The sequence below is a fragment of the Petromyzon marinus genome, unplaced genomic scaffold (assembly GCF_048934315.1).
Source record: "Petromyzon marinus isolate PM22_M1 ecotype Great Lakes invasive population unplaced genomic scaffold, UKy_Petmar_22M1.pri1.0 PM_Scaffold_137, whole genome shotgun sequence".
Lineage (NCBI taxonomy): Eukaryota > Metazoa > Chordata > Hyperoartia > Petromyzontiformes > Petromyzontidae > Petromyzon > Petromyzon marinus.
The window spans coordinates 156,777-180,358 of NW_027423099.1; the positions used below are offsets into that span (position 1 = coordinate 156,777).

Sequence of the window (23,582 nt, forward strand, 5' to 3'; positions counted from 1 at the left end):
ATGAGGGAATGGCCAAACAGGAAGTGGCGGAGAAAGTTGAGAATATTGTGGAGACAAAGAAAGAGGGAGAGGATTGTGTTCAGAGGAAACGTAGGAATAGGAAGCTACGAAGGATTGAGATGAAAGTTCGGGAAGTAGAAGAGATGAAGGAAAACGAGATTGAGAGAGAGGGGAATGATGGAGAACCCAAGAAGGAAGTGGCGAGTGAGGTAGAGGCAAATGAGGTAGAGGTAGCGGTGATTGAGGTAGATGCAGTGGCCACACAGGAATTTGTGAAAGAGGTAGTGGCCAATGTCGTAGAAATGATTGAGAGAGATGCCAAGGAGAACTTAGGGAAAGAGGTAGAGGCAAGTGAGGTAAATGGGAATAAGGGAATAGCCAAACAGGAAGTGGCTAAGAAAGTTGATAATGTTGTGGAGACAAAGAAAGAGGGAGAGGATGGTGTTCAGAGGAAACGTAGGAATAGGAATAAACACAAGAACAAGGAGAAAGTTCTGGAGACAGTGAAAGAAGATGTGGCTGAGAGAGAGGGGAGTGAGGGAGAGCCCATGCAGGAAGTGGTGGAGGTTGGGACGATTGAGGTAGAGATGATTGAGGCAGTGGCTTTGGAGGATGTGATGAATGAGGTAGAGTTGAATAAGGTAGAGGTATTAGAAGGAGATGACAAGCGGGAATTAGCGAATGAGGCAGAGGTAGCGGTGATTGAGGTAGAAGCAGTGGCCAAGCAGGAAGTGGTGAAAGATATAGCAGCCAATGTCATAGAGGGGATTGAGAGAGATGCAAAACAGGTATTAGCAGAAGAGGTAGAGCCAAATGAGGTCGATCGGAATGAGGGAATGGCCAAACAGGAAGTGGCGGAGAAAGTTGAGAATATTGTGGAGACAAAGAAAGAGGGAGAGGATTGTGTTCAGAGGAAACGTAGGAATAGGAAGCTACGAAGGATTGAGATGAAAGTTCGGGAAGTAGAAGAGATGAAGGAAAACGAGATTGAGAGAGAGGGGAATGATGGAGAACCCAAGAAGGAAGTGGCGAGTGAGGTAGAGGCAAATGAGGTAGAGATAGCGGTGATTGAGGTAGATGCAGTGGCCACACAGGAATTTGTGAAAGAGGTAGTGGCCATTGTCGTAGAAGGGATTGAGAGAGATGCCAAGGAGGACTTAGGGAAAGAGGTAGAGGCAAGTGAGGTAGATGTGAATGAGGGAATAGCCAAACAGGAAGTGGCTAAGAAAGTTGATAATGTTGTGGAGACAAAGAAAGAAGGAGAGGATGGTGTTCAGAGGAAACGTAGGAATAGGAAGCTACGAAGGACTGAGATGAAATTTCGGGAAGTAGAAGAGATGAAGGAAAACGAGATTGAGGGAGAGGGGAATGATGTAGAGCCCAAGAAGGAAGTGGCGAGTGAGGTAGAGGTAGCGGTGATTGAGGTAGATGCAGTGGCCAAGCAGGAAGTGGTGAAAGAGGTTGTTGCCAATGTCGTAGAAGGGATTGAGAGAGATACAAAGCGGGAATTGGTGAAACAGGTCGAGGCAATTCAGGTCGACACGATCGAAGAAAAGGCCATGCAGGTCTTGATCAATGAGGTAGACACGAATGAGCTAAAGGCCAAACAGGAAATGGCAAAAAAAGTTGAGAACGTGGTGGAGGAAATAAAGCAGGAAGGGGCAAATGAGGTCGAGGCATATGAAGTAGATGCCATCCTGGAAGTGGCAAAAGAGGTAGAGGAGATTGAGGGAGAGGCCAAGCAGGAGGTGGTTATGGAGGTAGAGCCGAATGAGTTAGAGGCGAATGACATAGAGGTGATTGAGGTAGAAGTGGAGGTAGGGGATTTTGAGGTGGAGGAGAGTGAGGCGATTTTGGTAGAGGCGAATGATGTAGAGGCAATAGAGGTAGACGCAAAAGAAGTAGGAGCTATTGAGTTAGAGGCAAATGAGGTAGAGCTGAAGGAGGTCGACACGATTGAAGATGATACAAAGCAGGAAGTGGTGAATGAGGAAGGAAGATGTGAGCAATCTTGGAGGGCAGAGAGTGTTCAGGAAGAGAAGAAAGAGATTAAGCACATCCCATCTACTAAGGGAGAGAGAAAGAACAGTTTCTGGCGTTGGGCAATTTGGAGCTTCATGTGCTGCACACGGCAGCTGGAGAAAGATGAAGAGGAGAATGAACGTGGAGGAGACAGAGGGAAGGAGCACCAAGACGAGGAGCTGGGAAACAAGAAGAAAGAGAAGTGGTGGAGACTCCACAGAGGGAGAAACTAGCATGTTCTCCCAGACATAGACATTGAGACGTGGTTGTATGGACATGTATATTTATATATGTATATATACATTTCAGTTGAAATAAAAACGTACTTATGTTTCTTGAACTCGACTTCTGGTATAAAATATGTATTACCTAAGCTATCAACAGAAGGTTTGTACAGGATTAACTGCACTTGTGGCAAATGTTATGTTGGGCAAACAGGACGAATGATCAGCACGAGACTAAAAGAACATCAGAGAAATATTAAATACACACGTTTCAACAAGAACACTCAATCCACTGCTGGATGAAGCCCTCTCCATGCTGCGATTCCTCACATCCCTGTGATGTGGCAATCCATTCAACTCCTGTAAGCAACCTATTTTTATTTGACCAGGTAAGGCCCACTGAGATATATAGCTCTTTTCCAGAAGCAGCCTGGCCACATATGATTGCTCAACGAGGTGGCTTATGTGAAAATTCATAGTCATTATCTCAACGTGACCATGGGGAGAACATGCAAATTCCAAATACGGGAGACCCTTGAATATCACGAGTTCATAGTTCGTGGTTTAGACCTATCGCCGGCAAGCTCTATGTATATCAATTTACCTATCATGGGGATTAGATTTGATCTTTATTGGGTATACTGTACAAGGAAGTACTATATCATTGTGTGATATTGTGGTGGGGAGCGGGCGAGGGGATTATTTGTTTACTAGCCTTTTGCCCGTCCAAGCATGGGTGTATTGCAGTAAATCTGAAACTTGCAAGCGCAAAGCAGACCGCAAAGTGATATTCATTGCATCCATTTGTGTGCAATTTGTAAGGCCGCGGTGACAGACCTATTTCCTTTAAAGGTTATAATCCCTTGTTCATCATGACGTTCTTTTTACTTAGATGTCTCAATAGCGTTATGGAGATCGCGTTACGTGAGGGTTCTGCCTTTGTAGTGAGTTGATAAGTTGACGCTTAGGAGGGGAGAGGAGGCACCTCGCCCCCCCCCCCCCCCCCCATGTGGAGTGATGTCACCCGCTAATTATTATCAATGGAGGGGGGTGTCCATTTGGAGGACGTCACCTGCTCATGATTAATAATGAGGGGGGGGGGGGTCCATGTAGAGGACGTAACCTGTTTATGATTATATTCTATGGGTCCTTTGGTAAAGCCACGTAGATAAAAAATAATAAAAATATCACGACGTTTCGATCGCAACACAAGCAATCGTCTTCAGGTCAGGTGAGAGAGAAAGTTGCTGAGACAAGGTCTAATATAGGCCTGAGATAGGTGCATCAAGGTAGGTGGGTGGAGCTAGAGATGGTCCAACCACAGAGGCTGGGACAGTGGCCTTTGTATTGTGAGTTTAGCAAACTCCTCCGCCATCTCAGTTGAGTACTCTCTATTAACTTATTAAATATTTAAACTTGTTATATACAATAGAACCCCTCTTAACGACCACCCCATGTTCACGGGTAATCCCTTAACGATAGGCCTCCATAGAGCCCAATGTTTACTGTATAGTAGTGGTGTATAATAGTGGAGTGCCTCTGTAGAGACCAATGTGTTCCCTTACCGATCATTCCCATTGCTAACGACGGGCTGCTGGTTTATTCTCCTTGACACGAGATCAGCAAGGTATCATGGTTCATGTGTGGCAGTTTCACCACCTGTACGCGATCACGACAGTCGACGCGGCTGACCGGGCCCCACGTTTGTGGTGAGGCACCACGGGGGCCAACGTTTTCATGGAGAAATTTGAAACTGATGCCATCCAGACTGCCACTCTACGCCCGACGTTATGGAAGAGGTACGTGGATGACACTTTTATCATCTGGCCACATGGCCGGCCTGCTCTAGACCAATTCCTCGACCACATCAATTCCATACACCCAGCCATCAGATTTACCATGGAAGTCGAAAAAGATGGCAAGCTACCTTTTGTGTATGTCCTTATTAAAAGGAGACCTGATGGTTCAATGAGCCACTCTGTCTACAGGAAAGCTACCCATACGGATGCTTACTTAAAACCGGATTCCCACCACCATCCATCCCAGAAGAACTCCCTCATCAAGACTCTATACCATTGTGCCCAATGCATTTCCGACCAGGAACACATTGCCAGTGAACTCAAGCACGTACACCAAGCTCTCAAGGCTAATGGTTACTCCGACTACACAATCCGCAAAGCCATCACTCCAGCCATGAAGAAGAATCCTCTTGAGGAGCCATTCAAAACCATCACCTTACCCTACATTGCGGGGGTCACAAAAAAGATCTCCAAAATCCTGAATAAACACTAGATCCAGGTCCGATTCAACACAGTACATAAAATCCGTGATCTGGTTCCGTCTGTAAAAGATGTGGTTCCAGACATACAGTACCCGGGCGTCTACAAACTAAGTTGCCTCTGTGGTAGCAGTTACATTGGAGAAAACAAACGACATATCTCGGACCGCATCCGTGAACATAAAGCAGACTTGAAACATGGTAGGACGAACACCTCAGCCGTGGCAGATCACTGTTATAATTCAGTGGGCTCACATGACATTGACTTCTCTAAGACGGACGTTCTCTGCAAGCCATCCGGCTACCATGAGAGATTCGTTCATGAGGCCATCCACATATACAAACACAGAGACAATTTCAACCGAGAAGATGGATTCTGGCTTAGTAACCATTGGAAAGATGTTATAAACCATTTCGGTTCTTAATTGATTGTATTTTATGGTGACTTTCAGACCGCAGTCCATTCACTGGCACTGCCTCTTAATACCTTTCGCACGACGGTCAATGGTATGGTTTATAGCATGTTATATAATAATAATAACACCCGATAATCACATATCATCTCAAGCATTTGAAAAGGGCACCCTCAGTGGCAACTGTTCTCTGTGTGACACACGGTTATTCAGCACCTAACCTGCAAGCAGGTCAAGTGCTGTTTGCTGCGAGCAATCCCAATTGAGTGATTCCCATTGAAGTTTTTTTACATGCCAATTTTCGCCTGTGATGCTGACACACGATGGCCATCCTTTATTTTAAATAATGTCTTGGGATCGTTTTTATTTTTTTACATTGAATTTTAGTGAGTAAATCACGAGCCCGTTACAGTGCGCCACGGGACTGCACGTCATTCGAGTGGTGCATTCACAATGCAACCGGACCATTTATTAGTAGGGGCTGACGCGAAGGGGGGAGTGAGGCCCGCGCCACCCCATAAACTGGGGAGGGGGGGAAAGGGGGGCATTGTGACAGGCGTAGAAGAGTTGTAGTTGTAATCTGCTCCACGTTTGTCTTGATAAAGGAGACTTGTGCAACCTGCTCGGTGTGTGACGTGCATGCTCCTCGGTGTGACGTGCGTGCCGCTGGATGTGTGATGTGTGTGGGTGCAGGAGAGGCCCATTACCCTGGCGCATGGCAGTCGATGACAAGTACTACCGCTTGATCTGCGATGGCTACTGCATCCAGACACCCCCCTGCTGTCCACCGCAAGTGTAAGCCGCCCCCCATACCTCCCACGCCAGGTTTTATCCACTGCTGGACTAATGCGTTTTTATTGTCGATGCAGGTGGCTGACGGAGGAGAGTGCGAAGTGTTTGTTCTGGGAGATTCTTTGGTTTTAATTGTAGTGATTAAATTAATTGATTGAACAATTGCTTAAGAGTCAATTATGTGATATGTGTTATTGGCAGTGAGTTGTGCTGGCTGGTTCAGTGTCGTTGACATTGCCATCATGAACCCTCTTAGTCTGGAATGTCCTACTTCCAGCCGTACGTGATGTTGCGACCCACAGACTCCTCACATACAGTGAGGGAAAAAAGTATTTGATCCCCTGCTGATTTTGTACGTTTGCCCACTGACGAAGAAATGATCAGTCTATAATTTGAATGGTAGGTTTATTTGAACAGTGAAAAACGCATGTTAAAAATGTTATAAATTGAGTTGCATTTTAATCAGGGAAATAAGTATTTGACCCCTCTGCAAAACATGACTTAGTACTTGGTGGCAAAAGCCTTGTTGGCAATCACAGAGGTCAGACGTTTTTTGTAGTTGGACCACCAGGTTTGCACACATCTCAGGAGGGATTTTGTCCCACTCTTCTTTGCAGATCTTCTCCAAGTCATTAAAGTTTCGAGGCTGACGTTTGGCAACTCGAACCTTCAGCTCCCTCCACAGATTTTCCAAATGGATTAAGGTCTGGAGACTGGCTAGGCCACTCCAGGACCTTAATGTGCTTCTTCTTGAGCCACTCCCTTGTTGCCTTGGCCGTGTGTTTTGGGTCGTCATGCTGGAATAACCATCCACGACCCATTTTCAATGCCCTGGCTGAGGGAAGGAGGTTCTCACCCAAGATTTGATGGTACATGGCCCCGTCCATCGTCCTTTTGATGCGGTGAAGTTGTCCTGTCCCCTTGGCAGAAAAACACCCCCAAAGCATAATGTTTCCACCTCCATGTTTGACGGTGGGGATGCTGTTCTTGGGGTCATAGGCAGCATTCCTCGTCCTCCAAACACGGTGAGTTGAGTTGATGTCAAAGAGCTCCATTTTGGTCTCATCTGACCACAACACTTTCACCCAGTTGTCCTCTGAATCATTCAGATGTTCATTGGCAAACTTCAGGCGGGCATGTATATGACCTTTCTTGAGCAGGGGGACCTTGCAGGCGCTGCAGGATTTCAGTCCTTCACGGCGTAGTGTGTTGCCAATTGTTTTCTTGGAGACTATGGTCCCAGCTGCCTTGAGATCATTGACAAGATCCTCCCGTGTAGTTCTGGGCTGATTCCTCACCGTTCGCATGACAATACGAAGCCGTAATTTTCACAGCCCCGATGTGTTATATGTAATTTTTGTTGTGACTGAAATTATGTACATTATATTAGCGATATAGTTTGAAGAGTTGTGATGATTAGAAGGCTCGGGTAGGGGCTAATGTTGACCAAACTGTCGATGATTTCCCTGCACTCAAGTATACAAACGGGAGAATGTGGAGCGCCATCTGCAGTTGGAAATGATGCGTCGATAGCTCAAGGAGTTGGAGAAAGCCACGGCCACGGTCTCCACCAACACCACCACTGCCTCCAACGCCATCCTGGCAGCCACATGCAGTTCCGCCGCCACCACCAGGGATGCTGTTGGGAGATGCATCGCCACCCCCACCCCGACTGCTTCTGGCATATTATTCACCCCCACCGCCATGGCGCTTGATGTTGGCAGATTCAGCGCTGCCACCCCGGCTGCTGCTGGCATCTCCAACACCGCCACCACCACCCCGGCTGCTGCCGGGAGATCCAACGCTGTCATCCCAACCCAGCTCATGCTGGCAGATGCACCACTGCCTCCCCAGCTTTTGCTGGGAGATCCACCACCACCACCGCCTGTGCCAAAGCCACCAGGTTCGGCAAATTGCGTAAATTTATTCGAGAACTTCACTGGTCGGCTACTGCTGGAAGATCCACCGCCGCTACCCCTACATCTGCAGGCCGATCCACCACCGACACCCCTGCGTCTGCAGGCCGATCTACTGCCGCCACCCCAGCGTCTGCATGCCAATCCACCACCACCCCAACGTCTGCAGGCCAATCCACCACCACCCCAACGTCTGCAAGCCAATCCACCGCTGCCACCTGTGGGTCTGCAGGCTGATGCACCTTCACCACTCCTGGGACTTCATATTCAATACCCGTTGAGAAATACAATTGAGATTCTTGCATTATGTGTAGTCATTACACTTTCGGTGTTTTGCTTTCACTGGTGTTTGTCACGCCAAAACAAAGGTCACATGTTGCTTTCGGGAGGTTATAGCTGCGAGGGAGAGGACAAGTTTGGCAGAAAAGAACCAGAGCTTTGTATGAAGTGATAGGCCATGTAACTTTTATATGGCGCTAAACAGCTGAAAAAAGGATATGCCATTGAACTAATTCAGAGTAAGACCTTCGCTCTGAAATTGGAGCTGGTCATGAACAACTGCCCAGATATGGGAATACCTCCACTCTTTCCACAACTACCTATCATGCGGAGTTGAGGGGGTGGAGTCCTTGAAGACATACAAAATATCAAGGCAGGTACTGCTTTGATTTATTTGGTAGGGCGAATGGTAAGGCCCTACCTCTTATTGGCACGATCCAGGTTCACCATCAGACTCTCCCACTCCTCGAAGTGAACAGCCATTACGAGATCATCACCAACATCATCAGCACACAGATCATCCGTTGTTCTCTCCTTCCAGATTAAGAAAAACCATGGGGCATGTTACACGTTAACATTATTGATACATTACGATTCGTAGATCAAAGTAGATTTTAATACAATCAGTCCTCGCTTAGAATGCCCCCGTAGAACACTGATTCGTTACAGTGATAGGTGTGGGGCCAAATGTTCTGGACTGACTTCTACCACCAAGCCAGCTTCACAACATTTGCGCGTTTCTCCGGTTTCCTCCTACGTGCCGAACCCTGATGCTTGAAATTGTCCAAACATCTCAATGCAGCACGGAGCTAATAATGAGTCTCGAGACTCAATGTGGCTCTCCTGGGTACAGAAAGGATATTTCTAGATTTGATTATATTTATTCATATGATTCAGCATAGCAGCTGCACTGCGATGTGCCAGCCTTGCCACTGTGTCATGGTGGTAGTGGTGGTAAAACCGATTCGGAATAATATGTTCAGTACGCGTCGTGATTTTTTATTTTAAAAGTGTTAATCAAACGAGTTGCAGTGACGTCATGGCCGAGTAAGCAGCAATGACCGCTCCAACCCCTACATTATTAGAACATTACCTTTTTCGACCCAACATAACCACTCGCTTTCCTGTTTGATAGTTTTCCTATTTTTCTACCTGGACTCAGGCACTTTATAGGGGGCCTTGGAAAGCTGGTTTTCTACTTTGGAGCTTCCTAGGACGATCCACAGCCTCCTTAGGTGTAGGGTCCTCAGTAAGCAACTCGAGCCTGACCTCATGGCTAGGCCAACGGGACCTTCCGCCTGTATCTTTGTGCTCCATGGAAGACAGATCCCCTGGGAAAAAAAGCCATAGCTTTGTCTCCCCTCCCCCCTCCGTTCAAGTTGACACCAGAGATCGCGGTGGGAGGAACGAGAGCTCTTACAAGCCCTTTTGTAAAAAACAAAACAAAGAGAATACTGCCCTTCTTCGGGTCCTCAACGAGATGTCGAGTAAGGTTTGCAGGACGGTGAAGATTCAGGAGGCAGCCACATATGACCCTTCAGACTATGCTAGACGAGCAGAGCGGTGCAATGAAGACCTACGAAGCCAGGCTGCTGGAACCTGAGGAGGCCTACATCAGACTGGACTCTAAGGGACGGGAGTGCCAAGTAAACCATACGGCCTCCCGGAGGGGGTCGAGGGCAACGCTCCTCAAGATGCTCTATCCTACATTCGGCTACATCTGCTCCAAGCTCCGGCATTCCTCTCTACAACTGGGCCATCACCACCTACACGAGTCGGCGCTGCGCTGTGACCACGGCGTGCCTCCACGCGTGCCTGTCGACGGTCGTCCTCAAGACTGCCCGCATCAAACGCGAGCTCATCTCATTCGTATGGCAATGCTTGCTTTCCGCAGAGCAGACTCTTGTCCACAAACTCTCTCGCATATATGTAGCGTCATAAATGCACATCCTATACCGTCGGTATACTTACCTGCATTTGCAGGCACAAGCCCATAGGGGGTGCCACCCTGAGCCAGGCCCCAGGTGAGGGGTTGGGGGGTTCTTCCAGAGCCCCCTGGAAGGTTCTAGAGAGGGGGCGGTACCGGGGGCGGAGAGCCCCCGAGAGGTGTATTAAAGGGGCACCTCTGGGACAGCTCGGGGCAGTGCTCCGAAGACGAAGAACAGAAGACCAGCCTAGCTAGGACACTGGGACCCGACATCCTTATAAGGGTCGGGGCCGAGCGGGGACCAGTGGTCAGGACCCGCACCTTGGCTGGGTCGGGTCAGAGTAGCCTCCCTAGCTAGGACCCTGGGACGTCGAGTCCGACGTCCTTGTAAGGGCTGGGCCGAGCTCGGACCAGTGGTCAGGACCCGTACCTTGGCTGGGTCGGGTCAGTTAGCCTCCCCTAGGGCACAGATAGCCAGAGGGCTGAGAGCCAGGTTTGATCAGTGCGAGGGCACGCTAGCCCGGAGGATGTACCTCCCTAGATAGTGGGAGTTAAGGGGAGTTCTGTTCAAAGTTACAAATAAACCGTGTTGCCTCTAAAGACGTCTCCAGTGTCCGTGGAACCCACTACATATATATGCATTTTTATATTTTGACCACTGTGTAATAAACAAGTTGCCTGCGTGCGGCGACACTGGATGCTTTTCCCTCTTCCTTTTCCTCATCCCTTCACCACAGAATGAACACGGTAACGCGGTCATGCACCTCGGGGGGGGGGGGGGGGGGTTCAGACATTTGTGACGAGGGGGAGGGGGGGGTTTGACAAATGTGACGTCACATCAAAATTCGCAACTTTAAGTATAGAATTGTTATAACACTAATTGTTATAACATTCCTACAACATCAGTGCAGCGCCACGCACTACAATGACAATAGTTGAAGCATGTTTTATTTTCAAAATGGAAATATGGTTTTGGGGGGCGGGGGCAGAGCTTTGTGACGTCATATTTGAGGGGGGGGGTCTGACTTTTGTGACGCCGAGTGACGAGAGGTCAAAAATTGCGTGACGTCATTTATGGACGGCCCCTCAAGTGAAAGGCAAAATTGGTTTCGATTTACGTTGTTTCACTTACCGTCGTGTTTTTCAATGTACTAAATCGAGAACTTCAGTGCTTGGGGGATTTTGGAGCTGGCTCACCGCCTGGGCTGCTGCTGCCTTCCCACTCGGCTGTGGTTGCTCGAACCTCCGAGTCGTTCATAGCTCGTGGCTTCTAATATCGGAAGGAAGCGGTGATCGTCTTTGTTCGATGGCCAAGAGCTGCTGCTGCGAGGATGACCGGAGTTTGCGTGATGATCGTTTATGCTCCTGGACACGAGATCAGCAAGGTGTGATGTTTCATTTGTGGGAGTTGCACCGCCTGTACGCGATCAACCGTCGACGCGCCCACCCGGGCCCCACGTTTGCCGTGAGGCACCATGAGGGCCTCCCCGACGGCCAGGGCCTGCGCACGGTCGGAGTGGGCAGAGGCCGGCGTTCGACTGGTGGTTTGAAAAGAACACGGACAAACATTCGAGCTCACGCTTTTGCTTTGGCAACAATTTTCGTTAACTGGGCTCCGAGCGGCTCAACAAGCCTGGAAGCCGGCGCATTTAATCACCTCTGAGATCGAAATGTGGCAAATCGCATGCTAATCAGGAGCAAGTTGGCCCAGGGATTGATAATCAAATTTGCATGTGAAACGGCGGTGCAGGACTCGATTCGAAGGCGAGTGAATACTGCGCGGTGGTGCATTGCAAGTGGACATTATTATCATCCAACAGTGACCAGCATGGTGAAGTATGGTCAAACTAAACCTGACATCCAACATCACGTGGCGAGATGTTCATCCAGCAGTGGAAAACGTAACTTAAAGTAACCAAAATAACAGAAGATGCATGGAAAAGAAATCGGTTTAATTTTGTATATAAACGCGTATAACTCATGTGTACATGCTTGTGAATATACGATTCAGCTAAAAAATGTAAAACACATTTACACAAAGTCGCAAAGACATCAACTACCTTAAATCTTTACCACTACTCCAGGAGCTCAGAATTATTGCCCAAGTACTGTATATACGTGAGCAAAGTTATAACCATTTACGAAACAATTTGAAAACGTGTCAATATTTTGTCAGAAATTATCTTTGCACGTCTAAAGGACAAGAGAAGCTGTAACGAAATGCGCATTTGTAAACGATTAAACCTTAAAATTTTCTGACACCGACATTTTTTCCAAAAACATTCCTTGTGTGATTGCACAGAGTCCGATGAGGGGTGGGGTAGCTGTGTAAAAAAGACCTGAGGTGAAATTCTTCATTAAACCGACGATTTAAACAGCAACAGCTCGGGGAATTTTATACTCTGTTCTATGCAGCTGACCGCTGCCCCTTCATACAGTAAATGGCATCCTCAGAAGAATAAGTAACCTAACATCCCTTGCAGGGAATCCTCTCGCGATAAAAAATCTTCCATTTGCCATCCATCACGAGACCCCTGCGGGTGTCACCGTGCACAATCATACTTCGAAGCTCTTGCTCGGATTCCCCAGAGCTTTGCCCTCCGAGTGGCCACCCTAATGGCCCACTCCAACAGGCCAAACTTGGCACAATTGTAGGTTTTCAACTATAATACACGTTTTATGGGTTAGATCGTTTAAATATATAAATGTGTTGTTGAACCCACCACCACCCGACAGCCAATTAGTAAGGTTTGTCACATAAACAGAACATGTCAATTCGTTACTAGTACAGTCCACCAGTGTGTTGGAGAGCAAAGCCACACCATTTACAATCTAAGTACAACATTTCCCCAGCACTAACTAGCTTCATCAGGCGACAGCCATCACTTGTGAGCACTTCTTTCGCGAATTGGGAGGGGAATCAATGAATGCATATGACTACGGGTATCCATTGCCGATTGGGTTATTTATATGTTAATCAACACACATTATGCATGCGCATTAAGGAACGAGGATTCGCCACGAATCTGGCTGTCGCCTGATGAAGCTGGTTGTAATTACTGGTGAAACATTGTACTCAGATTGTAAATGTTGGGGCTTTGCTCTCCAAGACACCGGTGTGATGTTACTAGTAACGAATTGGCACGTTCTGTTAATGTGACAAACCTTTCGAATTGGCTGTGTCGGGTGGTGGTGGGTTTACCGACACATTTAAATATTTATTACACGATCTAACCCAAAAAAACTGTGTTATGGATATTGGTCGCGAAAGCCTACGTGTTAAACTGGTTTTCAACTGTTAGATCAGTGGTAGCCGATATGTGAATCGCGATCCATGGGTGGATGATCGCAAAAGATTTGATTGTGGATCTCTGGACAAATAGGAATTAACACCTCTAATATAAAGCAATTCTTGTTATAGCAGATGGCAAAACAAAATCCCCGACTAAGAATTAATGGATTAATAATATATATCTTAAACCAATAGATCGCACTAGCACTTGGCATGTCTACAGTGTTCTATTAGTCGGTTAAATCCATCCGGGTAACTGTTGGTCATATATTGCTGGTAGATCACGGAACATGTTGAGATATACCAGAATGGATCACAGTGCTTTGTGGGTTGGACACTGCTGCGTTAGTCAATAAACACCACCGATTCAGTAACCAATATTTTTGTGAAATCACCTTCATCACAAGGGGGTCAGTGTCTTGGCTGGCAAAGAAGTGGGGCATAAGATATCCTAAACCTTTCATACATCTTGACGCGTATACACCTTCATTGGCTGATTGTACTACCATTTGAACCGCTGCGACAGGAGAACGAAGAACCGGTGAACTCTGGATTGCAAGTTCAGAGTGCAAACCGTCTGTTACTTCAGGGTAACATTTCTCATAACCGCCACTGCTTTTTTTCAATTGTTCACCTCTACTTGCGAGCACAATGTACACTTAATTAACTCTGCAGATGTAAAACCCAGAGTGTGTGCCCACTCATGCACCTCCTCCGACATCTTGTTGACACCGCATTCACGATACACTAGTGCTGTCTGGGTTTCTTAGGCCGGGGAGAAGGCGAGCCCCATGGGGTGGACTCCGCAGGGTTGTAGCCTGGAATCTGTGACAGCGGACACACAAATGGCACAAACGTACAACGAAGATAGTCACCCAAATAAGCCTTTAACAGACTGTGCTGCTGTTAGGCGGCATGGCCCACGAGGGGGTAAGTGGCCAACACCTCTCCCCAGTGCTGATGTTTACACACTGCACCAGGTACTCATTTAAGAAAGAGTTGACCTTGGGTAGGCAAAACAGCAGTTCAGATAATCCTCACTGGTGTTGGCGGTGAGTGGGAATTGGGTTGCCGGGTTCATAGCGCAGCGTGCTAACCACTACACCAATGCTCTCACACACACACATGCGAGTATTTCCAACACAAGTGATACGTTATTATTACACTTATTAACACTGAAAAACTTCGCCAAGTCTGAAGACTTTTGAGGAACAGGGGGAGAGAAGATGACAACTCCACACAGTAACACTCTAGTTGGGAATCAAACCCAGTTTTCTTGCTGCAAGACGCAAGGGTTTACCAATGTGCCACCCTGCCGCCCATGGCGATACGTAAACTACCTTAATACCAGTTTCAACGCATGATTCTTTTTAGATATGGGAGGAAACCAGAGAACCCGGAGGAAACCCATGCAGAACAGACTCATGGAGTTTTGTTAAGACATCTGATATCTACCAAGGCTCCCACACCCTGACTTAGCTTGGTATTTTGAGAACTCGCATTCATCAACAACAGCCCCAAACGATCATTTAAATAGGTCACGTTTCAGATAATGGCCCTCCTTGTGCAATGAACTAGGGCCATGATAAAAAATCTAATTTATACAGCACCTTGGATATCGAAATATCTCAAAAAAGCACTGGACATTAAAAAAAACTACTCAAGTATAGATACAAGCCAATAGAAATAAAGTAAAAGCCGATAATAACAATAATGACAGTGATACTGACACTTTACACAGCATGCAAAATGTAATAAAAGCTAATCATAATGATTCCCCTCACAGTAATAACCAATCAGAATCCAGGAAAAGCCAATTAATAACGACGTTTTCAAGCTGGATTTAAACACACGGACAGTCACAACTGATATAGGTAGGGATAGTATCCCATAGGCTTTGGATATACAGTCTGTTCTATAATACGGTAGTTGCGTACCTCAAGAACACCGCGTTTTGGAAAAATCGTGTTATAATAAATAATATATATTATATGGGGTAAAGCGCATTCCGCAATAACGCGTGAGATGCGTAACACAGGCTGAACAAAGACTAAGGAACGTGGGTAGCATCTAGAAGCATCCAGCAGCATCCCGCCTTGTGTGATGCTACGCCGAGGCAGCCGTTACACAACCGCTTATTCCTAATCGCGCGACGTAGTTCCATTCATTCAACCGAGTTAAATCCAGTTCAGATCCGCGTTATACAAAAAAATGCGTTCCCTCATACATTCATCATCGCGTTATATCCAATTTGCCAGTTACAGGAGGTATAGGACAACAGACTGCAGCTCAAAATGCTAGCTATACATATATTTTTTCCATCCAAGACCGGAGTTTATATTTTATTCCTGTGTTATAAGGGTATTAAGTTCAGGGGCTAAATGCCAATGGATGGGTCTGATAGCCACGGGAGAGCCTCAGGAGAGAGTTTGTGTCATCTTGCCACCCCGTCCATTGAAGGAGCGCAGACTACAGTGGTGTAAAATGTGGTCCATAGTTTGGGTTGCATGGCCACAATCGTACAGGAGCTTGTTTTTAATGCACTGCTATGTATCTGTATGAGTCTCTATGAATCTCTAGGAATCATAATGGGTCTCTCTGTATCTCCTATGTATCTCTGTGTCTCTATGGGTTTACTATACGGTCCCACAGTTTGGGTTGCATGGCAACAAGCGCTATGCTGTGGCTTGTGTCATTAATTTTCGGCCCGCTGACGTTCCGATGCGGCGAGCGTTTGTTTTTTGTGCACTACTGCTGGCGCAGCAAGCAGCAACAGCAGCATGGTCACAATACAAATCGGTGGTATTCCGAGGTTGCGCGTCGCGCCGCACGGTGAGTACCTCCGGGCGGACGAGGCGCATGCGGATCCGCTGGTGCTGCAGGTTGGACGAATCCAGCGACACGCGCACGCGGTCGAACATGTTCAGCGCGATGCCCTCCACGCACAGTGTGAGGCCCTACACAAAACACAAAGACATCTCTAATGTAGCCTTAACAGACTGTTGGGGCAAGTGCTGTTGGCGAGGAGCACAGATGAAGGCCGGCACGGCACACAAGGGGGTGGTTTGCCAGCGCCATGCCCGGCCGCCTTTGTCTCCCCAGTGGCGATGTTTACACACCGCACCAGGCATTCAATTGAGTTCCGAGTCAACCTAGGGGAGGCCCAGGACCGGTTCAGATAATCATCACTGGTGTTGACCGTGCGAAGGAATCGAACCCAAGTCGCCAGGATTGTAGCACAGAACGCTAACCGCTACACTACCGCTGACTGCTCTCTGCCAAGTGCCCTGCATACAAGTACGGATTGACGTGAACCCAACGTTATTATTCATACAATTACAAGGGTCACTCAGAAAAGCCTCACTGATTCTCAAAACGTTTGCATTCAAGGTCACTGCTACGTTTTTGTAAAAGGAGGCGAATGATTAATATGTGCTCCCCAAATAAGTAATTTGCATGTAATTTGCCAACCTTGGACCATGATGCTGGCACACGAATAACGTTACAGGATCTTTTAACGTCCACTGTTAAAGCGGATAGCCTGTAAATATTTTACGCTTAATACACACCACAGTATTAACCGGAGTGGCCACCGAGTTTGAAACGCAAACCTCCACAACACACAGCGAATGCAATACCGCTTGGGCCACCTCACCGCGAGCTGAAAACCAGGCATGAGAAGCCGATGGCTGCAATGACCAAACCAACCGAGGGATCGTGATGTGCGGGCCAGCCAAGGAATTTTAAAGCCTTATTTGGCCATCATTAAGGAGTAGATGCAACCCCCCTTAGGTTATATGGAGTGTACAATTGCAGTTAAAAACATACCTAAAATATGGCTGCAAATGTTGACCCTTTTGAGCTTCTGGTCCAAATTAGGCTGTGTGCATTATCCACGCAGAGTGACAATGTAATGCGGCATACAAGGCATGCTGGAAAGGACCGGATCCACTGATCACAAATGTGCTTTTTGCCATCTAGAGATCACTTTTTGCATCAACTACTATTTCCCTTATTTGTTTTTATTCTACAAGTACTTTTCTGCCCTTCGAGTTTCTCATTGTTTACAGAAAGCATTAGATTTTCTCTATAATTCTTCCGGATCTGAGGGATTTTACTGTATTTTTAATGTGATGTCCTCTCCGTGACAATACGGGCTCCGTCATGGCAGTTATTTCCAAAGCAAATTTAATTGTGACCGTTTTATATTTGAAACGCATTTACATCATTTAATTCAGTTTCAGTTTATTTTGGTATAGCCCTGTGAGCCATCCGGCTCTAATGTATCCACCGGTGTAACTTCCTCTGTAATAGTCCACACTGCCAAATGGCAAAAAAAACGGAGCTTCGTATCTCACTGCGTTCTTCCACCTTAAACCAAGTGTCTGTGTGTCTGATAGAAACCTAATCGTAGAGAGATGGTCAGGGGGCTTGGGTCCCAGTGCATTAAGCCAGTCCTGGGTTTAAATGCAGAATTCAGCCGTTCGGGAAATGCCAATGCCTCCCGGTTAAGTGAACACATGCCCTACCTCCTCGTCGAAGGTAACGTTGAGCTTGAGATCTTTGGAGTCAAAGAAAACCGTCCCCTCCAAGCCGTACTTGGGAATGAGCACCACCACGGCGTTCTTGCGCACAAACAGCACGAAGCCCTCTTCGCTCACCACTCCCTTGCTCTTGAAGAACAACTGAGACCACAACAACAACAGCCGTTAATCACCGCTACGTGGCCAAGAGCAGACACACGCGCATCACTTACCAAGCCCATAATTACTTAACAAAATTTAAGGTAATTTTCCGCATCCCCCCACTAATTTATTCCAGTTGTGCTATTGGCATCATGTCATGGGGATTATTTTGAGTTCAATCGTGAAGGTACAATGTCAATTGTATTGACTATAATCCTCCATCACCTGACAGAGCCAATCAAATAAAGTTGTCACATCATGGGCAAATGTGCCAAGTGACGAGGTTTTTCAGCAAACACAGAAGAATGCTGAAAAGCAATGTCAAGTGTAGCCAACCAGTACAGCCACGGCACCACCACACGTAAGCGTGTGAATAGAAAACAATTGATTCTTACTACACGCACAATACGATGCCTGCTTTCGTGACCTTAAAAATGGTTTTCAAGAGACGAATGGACTCATTATCAGGTGCCTAAGCACACGCCGTGCAAGCTCCACGTGGCCCACACTTCCGCCTCCCACCTGCGTGTGGAAAGCTACAGACGAGCGTTGGGCGTACTGCGCCATCTTGTGGCGGTAGTTGAGGTTGTTGCAGAGCTGCTGCTGCTTCTGCTTGTCGGTGAGCGCCGGGTACGTGGGTCGGCGCCCACGCACACGGCCAGCAGCCGGTGCACAATCACATCCGAGTATCTGTAACGGTACAGGGAGACAACAACAACAATATTCACATTTGTTGTAGCCTCTATTTAATATGAAGATTAAATTTACAGTAGATACAGGCTGCGGTATGGCCACGAGATGCCAACGGAGCAGCGGTATTAATCCACCAAGCACCGCGATTCATTCTGTTGGATCTCAGCGGGTTTCACGATCCACCAGAAAGCTACGCAAACAATGACTCAGATGGATTTAACCCTGAAAGAATACTGTACTCTGGCCATACCATGTTCTAGCACCATCTGCTGGTGGAAATTATCTTTGTTAATGTATGAATTTAATTCTTTGTTGAGGACTTTTTATTTGTCATCAGATGTAACGCAAATTGCTGCCTGCTCATATCTGTGTTCTTATTTAAGATCCACAACAAAATCGTTAGCGATCCATGGCAGAATTGCAATTCACTTTTGGCCGCCGCTGCAACACGGCAATGGATTCTTGATTCTGCACGTGGAACACTGTCACCCTCCTTGTAGGCGTCGGTGTTCTCCGAATCCTCTAGTTTTTCTCCAACACAAGCCAAACAACCATTTAAGGAATTGGCCAAACTTCCCGTTTAAAGGACCTTTTAGAAAAATAAGTCAAAATCTGAATCTTTATCCTGGAGAAATCCGATTCGCGATAAAAGCTCTTTTTGACAGATGTCCAGTAGGTAGATGATAGGAGTGCTAAGAATAGGAAAGGTAAACAAATCACTAAAAGTAAATAATAGAAAAAAGATATACAAGTATGTAGCCAATCGTGCTAATCGGAGGTGTGCCATAATGACAAATTAACATTGCATAAGTACATCAATTAATGAATAAATTCCTAAACTTGGGAAAGGCAGCACAGTCCCAGACCACACCAAGACAACAACATAGTCCCCTCAATAATCGCGAAGGTCGATTTCACGCGTGTGCCTGACGCCAGAGCACGTCACCGTCGAATGGGCGACGTGAAGTGGGTGTAGATGGCGGTGGCGAGCCCGTAGTGGTGGGTGTCGGGCTCCATGCCGGAGCAGAAGTAGATGGCCTGCATCATGCAGCGCGTGGCCAGGATGCGCAGCAGAGTGTTGAGGTATGGTGGCGCTCCCGGCACCGCCGCCCGGTCCAGGGACTCGGCCAACGCCTTAGCCGAGTCCACCTGGATCTCGATGTTCTGCGCAAAAAAATCGGGCACACCGGCGTTTGTGAGGTGACTATCCCGCACGTGGCTTGTAGTTCAGTGCTGGGGAAGCAGCAAGGGTTGTGGTGTATTGGAAAGAAAACGTTATTCAGCGCACTTCCTGTGGGTATTCAGGTTTCCATAACCTGGCTTGCCAGGAGAAGGCAGTACAGCAAGTGGATTAATCTACATCTGGCACAGTGCCTGGCTGCCTTCCAGCGTTGTCTGTGGTTCGTCACACCTTTTGAGTTGTTCTGCCTCTAAGGGCGAGTGGAACCTATACGGCTACATCTCAAGATAAAGGTAAAAGGTGCAGCCCTGCAATTGCTCGCTCAGGCCAATACTGACATCGTTTCAAGGCACCTCTGCTTCACAGTAGGGGGTAGCACATTCCCACCCATTTTGAGCACAATGTTCATCACAATAAGTCGACCTGATATTTCAACATTTCAGTGCTGGAATTTATCTAAAATTAAATACAGTACTACATTTATCGTGATGGTTTTTTGTTGCTTATTTCTGTGGAGTAGCTGGGCAACGAGCCGAGTCCTTCAACTCCCTACACTTGATAACACAGTGTGTTCAATGCGGCTGCTGGATTTTGAAGCCAGGGTCCCAGCTGTAATCTCTGGGTCATAGGGTGACCCAGGTGACCCTTGCAAATGAGACTATTATGGTCTCTTGAGTTCTCACCCGGTTAAACCAAAAGACCTCAAACAAAAATTTGAGCCACCCGGCGACCTCTGAATTCCTTGCGAGGAGGATGATATTGAAGGAAGGTTAACAGCAATCTAGAGACGATAGAACCCCTCTTAAAGACGGTAATTGGTTCCACGAACACGAGCATCGAAAGTTTCCCTTGTTCACCCAAAACACGTACTTTATAATATTTAAACAATGGATATGAATACATAAAGATACTAACATTATAAACACATCATATTAAAATAAACACTGTTAATAAATGCATGAATTCATTTTGATTTAAAGCTTTCGTGACTGCAGAAATTCATATTATTGGTTCTTTCAGTAAATTCACGTAGAAGGGAAACAATAAAATATAAAAATATAAAACAATAAAATTCTCACGACGTTTCGACTGCAACACAAGCAATCATCATCACGTGTGAAAACCACAACAAGAAAATTTGAAAAAAGTGGCGGTTATTTTAACGTTAGCACCACGGAGAGAGATTTGATAAACCATTTCGGGTCTTAATTGATTGATCACGCTCAAGGTGGCTTTCAGACCGCATCCATTATTTTTCGTCTCCCCCCTCCTCTTTTCCGAACATAGATGGACTCGTCCATCTGAACAAACTGTCAAATCTCTCTCCGTGGTGCTAACATTAAAAATAACTGCCACTTTTTTCAGATTTTCTTGTTGTGGTTTTCACACCTGATGATGATTGCTTGTGTTGCAGTCGAAACGTCGTGAGAATTTAATTTTTTATATTCTTATTATTTTATTGTTTCCCTTCTACGTGGCATTAATTCATATTTACTGTACCTACAACAGCCCGTCGTTAACAGGGAAATGGTCGGTTAAGCCTACACATTGAGCTCTATGGAGGTCCGTTGTTAAGCGATTAGTTAACAAGGGTGGTCGTTAAAAGGGGTTCTAACTCTACCTTTGATTTCGCCGCCTTCACCAAGATGTCGTAGTTGGAAGGCGGAGGCGCCGGGTGGCGTCGAAGCAGCGCACACTCGGGGAATTCGTCTACGATGCGCTCTGCCACGGAGATGTTGGCGAGCAACATGAACTCCTCCACCATCGAGTTGGTCTCCCTGTGTACACGCACCAGTTTCCGCCACCACAACACATCAATCACAAGGGTCAAGAATATTTATCTTAGATTATTTTGCTGATAATAAATTTCCCACGTGATAAGCCACTTTGTTCAGCTATCATTTGTGGTCAGGTAAGATGTTTTAAAAAGATAAAAATAGTTTAGTTTTATTTGTATATTTGTTTAAGTTATTTGTTTACCTTTCCAATACTTTGCAATCCTAACGTGTGCTTATATTGTTTGTTGTTGTAACGTTGTGACCTGCCCCAACTGGACATCTGTGAAAAAAGAGCTTTATAGCTCATCGGATTCTTCCAGTAGAAATATATATTTTGATTCTGATAGAGAGGTCTGCACAACAGTCGGATTGCAGTCATGGGAGGTGTCTTCTTGACGAGACTCACTTGAGTTCCTTGGTCTGCAGGTCGATCGGGTCATGGGTTTCGCTGTCCATGTGGAATCGGACCTCAGGGGATGCCAGTGTCAATGCCCTACGGGTGGAGAAGGGACATGAGCGATTATCATGTCCAGCCAAAACAACACAGAATCTTAATATAAGACACTACACAAACACAGATATTTGAGTTGAACATGCAGAGCTCGTTAAGTCAATCCACTGCTGGATGAGGGCCACCCCCATGTCATGCGAGTCGTGGGGTGGTTTTACCGTACTAAACCGTGGTGGTCAGTACGCGCTGGCAAAGGTGGGGGAGCACAGACATGGGAGCATTAAGTAGAGTAAAACAATTTATGTCACTGCATTGTCCTCTATTGCCCACAATGTAGCCCCGCAGCAGCCTGTAACACTCCAATCTAGAAGGATGTTATTAACCAGGTAAAACCTTAACTTCTTTATTGTTGCCTTCATTTCCGCATCTCCAGCTTCTTCAGCCTCCCACTCCCAGCCCCGCTCACTTCTCCCCCCCCCCCGGCATTTTGCCGTGCTCGCCCCTTTAATCCCTCTAGCAGCACCCCACTTCCCCTATCCCACACCCCCCTCTCTATCTCTCCCCCCTTGCTCCCCCCCACTCTCTTACCTATATAGCCTGTTACAACAGCCCTTTTTTGCCCACTTCAGCAATTGTTTCTGGCTGTGGTTGTCCCACCTGAAGGACGCTTGTGTTGCGCCCGAAATGTCGTGATTTAATTTAGTTGTTATTTTATTTTATAGTTTTACCTACGTGACTTTACTGAAAAAAAAACAAAGAGTATGAATCCTGTAACACTTGTTTGTGCATGGTATTCACCCAAGCCTCATGCATCATGGGGTCAAAAAAACCTACAGGTGCAGCTTTGCAATTGCTTGCTCAAGCCACTGCTGGAAGGGGGCTCCCATAAGAGGGGGCCCCTCTAGAGATACACCCTTTTACAGTCCCTCTCAATGTATTTTAGCCTACTCTTCCACGCTGGCCGGATGTCTTAGACGACACGGGAGTAACCACACTTTACCGCGCCACAGGCGACCTGCCGATCGACTAAATGTGGTGCACCCATTAATACTGCTCAGCGCTCCAGAGGCGGTGGAGGGGATGAGGATCTTGACAATGAGTTACCCGTTTTGAATGCGCCTCTGCTTGAGGATCTTGGCCAGGGAGTTGAGGCCACGCAAGCTGCTGGTGACCGGGTCCTTCCGCCCGGCGTCGTCCATCATTAGCTGAGCCTCTGTGTACGTCAGAGACGCCTGCGGGGATACGATGAACACACCACGGGTGAACCATGGGGTCCTCGCAATTACACAATGCCCACGCCTGATCCAAGCCCAAGCCAGAACTCAACAGATGTCTACGTGGCGCCCGATGACCACTGAGGGTTACGCTCACCCAAAGACAGTAAAATTTATATTTTTTGAATTCTCAAAGCTGGAATTTAACCAAATTTAGTGCAATGTAATTTGGTGGTCTTTTGTGCAGTGAGTTTAACACGTAGGCTTTCGTGACCAATATCATCCATAATACAGGTTTTTTGGGTTAGATTGTGTAAATACATAAATGTGTCGTTAAACCCGCCACCACCCGACACAGCCGACTAGTAAGGGTTGTCACATAAACAGAACGTGGCCAATTCGTCACTGGTACAACACACCGGTGTGCTGTACTCGTGA

The 23,582-nt window shown here is 46.8% G+C and overlaps 1 pseudogene; it reads right to left on the minus strand.

The window, feature by feature from the left end:
- LOC142922662 (exosome complex exonuclease RRP44-like) overlaps window positions 1-23,162 on the minus strand; it is a 34,975-nt pseudogene extending 11,813 nt beyond the window's left edge.
- Window positions 23,163-23,582: the final 420 nt, after the last annotated feature.